Below are 8,636 nucleotides of genomic sequence, written 5' to 3'. Positions count from 1 at the left end.
GATCTACATTTTTTAATGTTAATGCACTGGACTAAAAAAGTAGGTTTGAACTGCAAAGTTGGAGGTTCCATCTCACAAGCTGCTCCTCGGAAACCCTACATAGTGCCAATATGGATCAGAAATGCTATGGGTAAGAAATGACTCAACAGCACTTAACAACAACAACACTTTTTACATTCAGTGTTCCAATTTTTTAATGGATGTTTGCAGTCATTTCTCCTTATTTTGAGTTTGCCATCAGCAACTGAAGGTCATGATAGCTTTGTTCTATTTGCATCATCATGGTCAACTCTACTTTGAAAGGGAATCTCTTTCCCAGTCCTATTTTGATTGTCTTCCAACCTGAGGGTCTCATCTTCTAGAACTGTATCTGTCAATATTCTGGTGTTATCCCACAATGGTTGAATACTCAATATTTTGATGCTATTCATAGGTTTTCAGTGGCAAACATTCAGAAGTAATCTGCCTCTCTTTCTTCCTAGTCTGTTTTAGTCTGAACACTCTACTGAACTACTGTTAGCATAGCTTCCAGCATCACAGCAACATGCAAACCACCACAGTACTACAAAATAACAGACAATTCATAATGGTCCCTCCTTCTCTGTTCATGTCTCTCTCCTTTTTTAAGATAAAAATTATTGCAAGTCACATACTTGGATGGCTCCATTACATTTTATCAAGGTTGTGATGGGATTAGGGGTATTGCAACCCACTCTTACTCTTAATCCTTTTATTGGTTTATCACATCAGATCATATTATTGGAAATCATCACGTAACTGCCACATTAAATCATTACATAACTATCAAACCAATGGGTATCACGACCTAACTAAAAATACACATATTTTGGGGAAACACAATTTAATCTAAGGCAAAGGTCAAGCTGATATTTCAGAAATTAGAGAATTATATCAACCAATACATGCTCAATGAGAGAGTCACTGGCATTCCTGACTCTGAAAGACACAAACATTCAGTTAAAGTTTCCAGAACAACCACAAAAGGCAAGAAAACTATAATAGCATCGATTAAGTAAAAGGTTGCTGCTTGCTTTGAACACTGATCTCAAGCTTCAAAACACTACTGGAGAAGTATTCAGAAGAGGGAGAGAAGGAGCATATGGAAGAACCCTCTTTACGTTTTAGGTTCCTTCTCTCCCATGTTATAAGCTCTGTGGGGGAAGAAGGGATGTGAGCAACAACTTGGATGTGAGCTTGAAGTTGAAATTTAATAAGTGTACTGAAATTTAAAACTCAAAACAATTTGGAGAACTATTGAGTCTATCCAAGACGTTCAAGAAGTCTTTATAAAATAGTGAAGAAATATTTGATTGAAAATGCTTGAAAGTTATAGTGGAGAAAATTAAATTATTTCTTTTTTATAAGTCCTATAGTTTCACAAGGAGCTCTGGTAGTGTAGTGGTTATGAATTGGGCTGCTAACCTCAGGGTCAGCAGTTTGAAACTACCAGGTGTTCCCCAGGAGAAAGATAAGGCATTCTGCTCCCGTAAAGATTTACAGCCTCAGAAACCCTGTACAGGGTTGCTATGAGTCGGAACCAACTCCACGACCCATAACAACAACAACAACAACATAATTTCATACTAGTCCCATACAGACAAATTCAATGACGTAACTGTTGTCTTTAATTATCTTTATCAAATGACTATACAAATATTCTAACTTCTTTGACTAAGTATTAGACTGTATGTTGTATTATTATTTTAATCTGTTTGGGATTTATGAGATACTCCAAGTCACTTTTTGATCTAATGAGATCTATAAATCACCTTTAAAGATGTAAGAGCTTAAAATATACTATTTTCCTCTGAGAAGGTTGTTGTTGTTGTTGTTAAGTGCCGTGGAGTCGGTTCCGACTCATAGCGACCCTGCACAGGGTTTCCGAGGCTGTAAATCTTTACGGGAGCAGAACGCCTCCTCTTTCTCCCGCGGAACCGCTGGTAGTTTCGAACTGCTGACCTTGCGGTTCACAGCCCGATTCGTAACCACTACGCTACCAGAGCTCCGTAACATTGTCTAAATTTGCTTATTAGCAAAATGTATTTGGACCTTCACAGTTCTAAGTTACCTAATTCTATGATTTATCATAATCTCCTCTTTTGCCTAAGAAAACTAAGACAGAGAAAGGTTTTATAAATTGCCCAGTGTCAGAGAGTTTTGAAGTACAGAAATATATGTTTTAACATGAGAATTCTGTCTCCAAAGTCAGCACTATGTAACACTGGACTTACAATCTAGCAAAGTAAAATAATTGTTCATGACTTTCTGGAATTGAATTGAATTGAATTGTCTGCTATAACTTATATGTAGTCATGATTATCACCAAATTTGATCCCTAAACAAGTTCTCAGTATTTTACAAAACAGGCAGGATAAATTGTTCTCCATCAGAAGGAATAGTTAGGGATTCAAGATTAGTCTAAATTGCCTAATTTTCCATTTGCCACTTGTTAAATTGACTAATAGATTTTTTAATTATTAGTTTATTTCACATGTATATTTTTGTCTCCCCACCATTTCCATGTGTCTGACCACTGCTACTACTATGTCCAATCATAACATTCCATACATACTTAGAACCAAGCAAAGGGTGGAGTTCCATCTTTAAAAACGAAACAGTCATTTTGGACAACCCATTCTTGGCAAAGGAACCTGTATAACATTTATCAGACATGGTAGGGAAAGTTCTCACTCTGCATTATAAAAAAGGACAGCCAGATATCATCTGTTACAGAAATGAAATAAGACAGAAAATTTTAACAAACTGTTTAAACTATTTTCTTAAAGAGACTTCCTCCACTGCCAGAGATTTTGATTAGCCCCTTGGTCTGTCATCCAGAAACAATTCTTCACATCATTGATGTAATTTGGCTTCCACCTTGGCAAGGGAACCACCTTTTTCTATATTTACTTGAATTTTTGCTTTAATATCTTCTACAGAACTAGGTCCTTTCAGTGTTTTATCTTGTTTTTTTTTTTTAAGGATTCTTGACCTTTTGATCTTGGTGTTGATGGTTTTGAGTCTTTTCCATTCTGGTTTTATTTTTGTGCATTTTTAGCTGGAGTATCCTGTATAGATTTCTTCACTGGAAGTTTTTCTTCAATTTCATCATCATCACCTTCATCGTCATCGCCATCTTCTTCTTCATCTGCAGCAAGCTTTACTTTTCTCTGTGGAATCTTATTACCACTTTCACGGCAGACCATTTTCCTGCTATACTTAAAAGTTTCACATCTTCCTCCTCTTCATCATCTGACTCTGCATCTTCCTCCACTGCTACTAAGTGCTGTCCCCTGATATGCACAGGCCCTAAGCTACACCTCAAACATAAGACCATTGGTGGCATTATTTCAAAGCTCCAAGGGAGACCGTTGGCTGTACAGACATTTTCAAAGTAGCCAGTATGACTTTAATTGGGCTACCTTCATAATTCATTGCCTCTGCTTCAACACTGTGTCATTCATCCTTTGCACCATCCCCTAAACTGACTGTTCTTAATGATAACTGGTGTTCATTTTCATTATTATCCACCTTAAAGTGATCATCTTTATCAGATTTTAGTTCACAACCAAAGAGATAGTTTTGGGACCTCAGAGGTCTTATGTCCATATTCATCAAACCCTTTATGTGTTGATGGTGTGCAATTAGATGATGGAGAAGAAGGGCATAGATAACTGGGTTTCTGCTACTGTAAACAGGATGTAATCACACCAAGCCTAGTGCAATCTTTCAATGGTGTTTTGTTTCTTTAAAGAAGGAAACAAACAGTAAAACTCTTTCAACTCTGTCAACATGGGATAAGGCTCCTCTCAGCTGTGTTTTGCAGGGGTTCTGACTGACATTAAATCATCTAAATTCAAGAATTTAAAAGGCAAATTTCTTTATCCCTGACAATTTTATTACAATAAAAGAGCTTAATTGCAAAATAAGATCCTTGCTGTTTCAATTATGATGTCTGTGGTAACTTTGGATCCAATTATTTTTATTAACAAGAATTAAAGAATGAGTTTCATACTTGAACAGAAATTCAGTTTGTGATATAATAAAAAAAATAAAGTTGCTAATGTAGTTTATGGTTAAATCATTGGTTATTGCCAAGGCTCTATTTTTCTTGTGTTGTTGTGAAGTATCATTGAGTCGCTTCCAACCCATAATGACCCTGTATAGGGTTTCCAAGGAGCAGCTGGTGAGCTTGCACCGCTGACCTTGCAGTTCAAACAGCTTTGCAGTCTGGCACATTAACCCATAGCACCACAATCGGAAGGTAAATTTCAGACACTTAGAAAAAAGAAGTAATATAATTTAATATACTAATTACCAACAGAGAGTTATTTGAGTTTAATACCGAACCAAACCCACAGCTATCAAGTTGATTATGACTCATAGAAATCCTATAGGACAAAGTAGAAGTGCCCGATAGTGTTAATACCTAGAAGTTTAAAAGGCATAAGGAAAAATAAAATCAAGACTTTCATTATCTAATTATAACTGTTATCAATGAGATGTATATCTTTATAGATATTTGGTTTCATGTTAGTGTAGCTGTTATTTTTATAATATATAGACCACAATTAGCATTTGTGAAGAACTTTTTATTTATAAATATACAATGACGATGATTCTGTGTCCATACACATACTCCATAACATAGATTTAATGACTACAAAGCCATCTAATAGCATTATAAGTGTAAATTCAAGTTGTTGTTAGGTGCCGTCAAGTTGGTACTGAAACATAGCAATCCTATGCTCAAGAAATGAAACATTGCCTGGTGCTGCCAACCTCACAATCTTTACTACATTTGAGCTCACTGCTGCTGCCACCGTGCTAATTCATCTCATTAGGAGTCTTCCTCTTTTTCTCTGATCCTCCATTTTTACCAAACATGATTGTCTTTTCCAGGGACAGGTCTCTGCTGATAATATGTCTGAAGTATGAGAGATGAAATCCGGCCATCCTAACTTCCAAGGAGCATTCTGTCTGTCTGTACTTCTTCCAAGACAGACTGATTTGTTCTTTGGTAGTCCATGGTACTTTTAATATTCTGCTTCAACACTATAATCCAAATGCATAATTTCTTCTATGGTCTCCTTTATTCACAGTCCAACTTTCACATGCACATGAGGTTACTGAAAATACCATGGCTTAGGTCAGGTCCACCTTAGTCCCTCAACTGATATCTTTTCTCTTGAACACTTTACAGAGGTCTTGTGTAGCAGATGTGCCTAACACATATACATCATTTGATTTTTTGACCTCTGTTTCCATGAGTGTGTATCACTGATCTGAGCAAAATGAAATCTTTGACAACTTCAAATTTACCTCCATGTATGTGGATGTTGTTTATTGGTCCAGTGGTGAGAATGTTTGTTTTCTTTACACTGATATGGAACTCATACTGAAGGCTGTGGTCTTTGATTTTCATCAGTATTTTAAGCCCTCTTCAGAAGCAGCAAGCGAGGTTGTATCATTTCATATTGTTAATAAATCTTCCTCCAAACCTGATGCCATGTTTTTCTTCATATAATCCAGATTCTCAGATTATTAGCTCAGTGTTCAGATTTCATAAGCATGGCAAAGGAATATTAACCTGATGCATGTCTTTCCTAATTTTAAACAGTTCACTGTTCGCTTATTCTGGTCAAACAACTGACTCTTGGTCTATGTAGTTTCCTTAGGTGCACAATCAAGTGTTCCAGAATACTCATTGTCTGCAATGTTATTCATAACCTGTCAAGGGCCACACAATCATAAACATTTGCATAGTATATAAAGCACAGGTAAACATCTTTCTGGTAGTCTCTGCTTTCAGCCAAGATTCATCTGACATCAGCAGTGATATCCCTTGTTCCATGTCCTCTTCTGAATCTTGTTTGAACTTCAGGAAGTTTATGTCAATGTATGGTTACAGCCAGTTTTATATTTTCTTTAGAAAATTTTTACTTGTACATGTCAAGTAAAATGATATTGTCAGATGATATCCACATTCCATTTGATCACCTCTCTTTGGAATAGACGCAAATATGGATCTCTTCCCATCAGTTAGCCAGATAGCAATCTTCTAAATCTCTTGGCATAGGTGAGTGAATGCCTCCAGTACTAATCAGTTTGTTGAAAGAGTATAATTTGTATTCTATAACTCCCAATGCTTTGTTCTTTGCTGATGCCTTCGATACACCTTGAACTTCTTCCTTCAGTATCATTGGATCTTGAACATTATACTACCTTTTGAAAATGGTTAAATATTGACTATTGCTTTTTGGTACAGTGATTCTGTATTACTTCCATTTTCTTTTGATGCTTTAAGCATCATTCAATATTTTGTCCATAGAATCCTTCAATATTGCAAGTTGGGGCTTTAATTTTTCTTTATTTCCCTCAGCTTGAGAACTGCTGTGTGTGTTCTTCCTTTTTGGTTTTCTAACTCCAAGTCTTTGTTCATTTCTTTATGATATTTGACCTTGTCTTCTTGAGCAGCACTTTGAAATGTCCTATTCAGCTCTTTTACCTCATTCTTCCATTTGCTTTATCACCTCTATACTGGAGAGTTAAGTTTCAGAATCTGTACTGACATCCACTTTGATCTTTTCTTTCTTTCTTTCTTTCTTGTGGTTTTTTTGAAAACCCCAAAAAGTATTTATTTAATATATTCATCATCAGGGCTCAAAAGGAGAGTTAATTTAAAAACAAACAAAAATGACGGCACAGTTTAAGATCGAGTCCTGTACAGAAATCAAGGAACGGACAGACCATCTAAGGAAAAAGTAGACAATACTGGGAGGATCTAGACAGATGGGGTCAGAGCTCTTGGCTTTGAGTAGGTTACCGGCAGGTATTTCTTAAAGGCTGTGGGGTTTTTCCAGAGCTCGGCAGCATGTGTGTTCAAAGGGCTATCAATATTGGGTTCTCCTAGCAGGCTCTGGATGGAGAGGAGGATGGTCCTGACGTCACACAGGGCGGACCACTTGTCCTTCAGGATGTCCAGACAGATGTTCCTCTGAGTGTCCACATTGGGGTGGTAGCAGGGTGTGAGGAACTTCACTGTGGGCGCGTTGTAAGGGTAGCCACTGGGGAACTCCAAGGAGAGCTTATACCTCAGGTCTTCGTATACTGTGCTAGCTGCTCCATGGATGGTCCCCACCCACTTGAAAAGGCTGTCTGATTCAGGGAAGGCAGAAATGCCTTTGTCGCCAGACATCATGAGGGTCATCAGTTCCTGCTGTAACCTCTTGCCCATGGAGCTCCGCGCAGCGCCCCAGATGGGCTTAGCCCCTTTCCGGGCAGCGACGACGCTGGTTGAGGCTGGGTCCTGGGTCGTGGTTCTGGGAGGCCATTCTGTCGGCGCTCTCAGATAAACAGGAACTCGGAAGACACGACTGCAACTGCAGGCCAGTGGGCCCGCCTGCCCGCCCGCGTTTGAATTGTCCTTTCTTGTCTTCTTAATGACCTTTCTTTGTCCCTGTATGATACTCTTGATGTCATCCCACAGCTCTTCTGGTCTTTGGTCTTTAGTGTTCAGTGTATTCATACTGCTCTTCAGATATTCTGTAAATTCAGGTGCGGTATATTCAAGTCTATATTTTGGCTCTCATGAATTTATTTTAATTCTCTTCAGCGTCAGCCTGAATTTGCATATGAGCAATTGATGGTCTGTCCTACAGTCTGCCTTGGACTTGTTTTGGCTGATGATATGGAGCCTTTTCACTCTTTCACTCCACAGATGCTGTCAATTTGATTTCTGAGTATTCCATCTGGTGAGGTTAATGAGTATAATTATCTTTTATACTCTTCTATACAGGCATTTGCGATGAAGAAGTCATTGGTTGCCAAATTCTGTCATGTGATCTCCAGCATCTTTTCTATTATCAATACCATATTTTCCAACAACTGATCCTTCCTCTTTGTTTGTTTCCAATCTCCAGTAATTATCAACACATCTTGATTGCATATTTGATCAATTTCACATTGAAGAATTTGGTAGAATCCCTCAATTGCATCATCACTGGCTTAGTGGTTGGTTCATAATTTTGAATAATAGTTTTATTAACTGTTCTTCCTTGTAGGTATATGGATATTATCCTATCACAACAGCATTGTACTTCAAGACTGATTTTGATATATTCTTTTTGATGATGATTGCAACCCTCAATTTGTCATTCCCTGCATAATAAGCCATGTAATTTTCAGATTCAAAATGGCCAATACTAGTCCATTCAGGTCACTAATGCCTAGGATATTGATGTTTATGTGTTCTATTTCAATTTGGATAATTCCCAATTTCCTAGATTCTTACTTCATACATTCCATGTTCTGATTATTAATGGATGTTTATAGCTGTTTCTCTTCAGTTTGAGTTGTTCCTCATCAACAAATGAATGGCCTGAAGGCTTCTTTCCATTTGCATCACCATGGTCAACTCTACTTTGAGGAGGGAGCTCTTCCCTAGTGGTATTTTGAATGCCTTCTAAGGTCAGGGACTGTTTTTTCTGCACTATATCTGACAATGTTGTTGTTGTTGTTAAGTGCCATCGAGTCGGGTCCAACCCATAGCGACCCTGTACAGGGTTTCCGAGGGTGTAAATCTTTACGGGAGTAGAAAGCCTCATCTTTCTCCC

General features: G+C 37.7%; 1 pseudogene; it reads right to left on the bottom strand.

The window, feature by feature from the left end:
* Positions 1-6,805: 6,805 nt before the first annotated feature.
* Positions 6,806-7,327, bottom strand: LOC102813167 (annotated as a pseudogene).
* Between the last annotated feature and the right edge of the window lie 1,309 nt (positions 7,328-8,636).

This window comes from Chrysochloris asiatica, unplaced genomic scaffold (genome assembly GCF_000296735.1).
Source record: "Chrysochloris asiatica unplaced genomic scaffold, ChrAsi1.0 scaffold00082, whole genome shotgun sequence".
Lineage (NCBI taxonomy): Eukaryota > Metazoa > Chordata > Mammalia > Afrosoricida > Chrysochloridae > Chrysochloris > Chrysochloris asiatica.
Note: the sequence above shows the minus strand (reverse complement) of the source record. Positions and strands in the feature narration are given on the sequence as shown.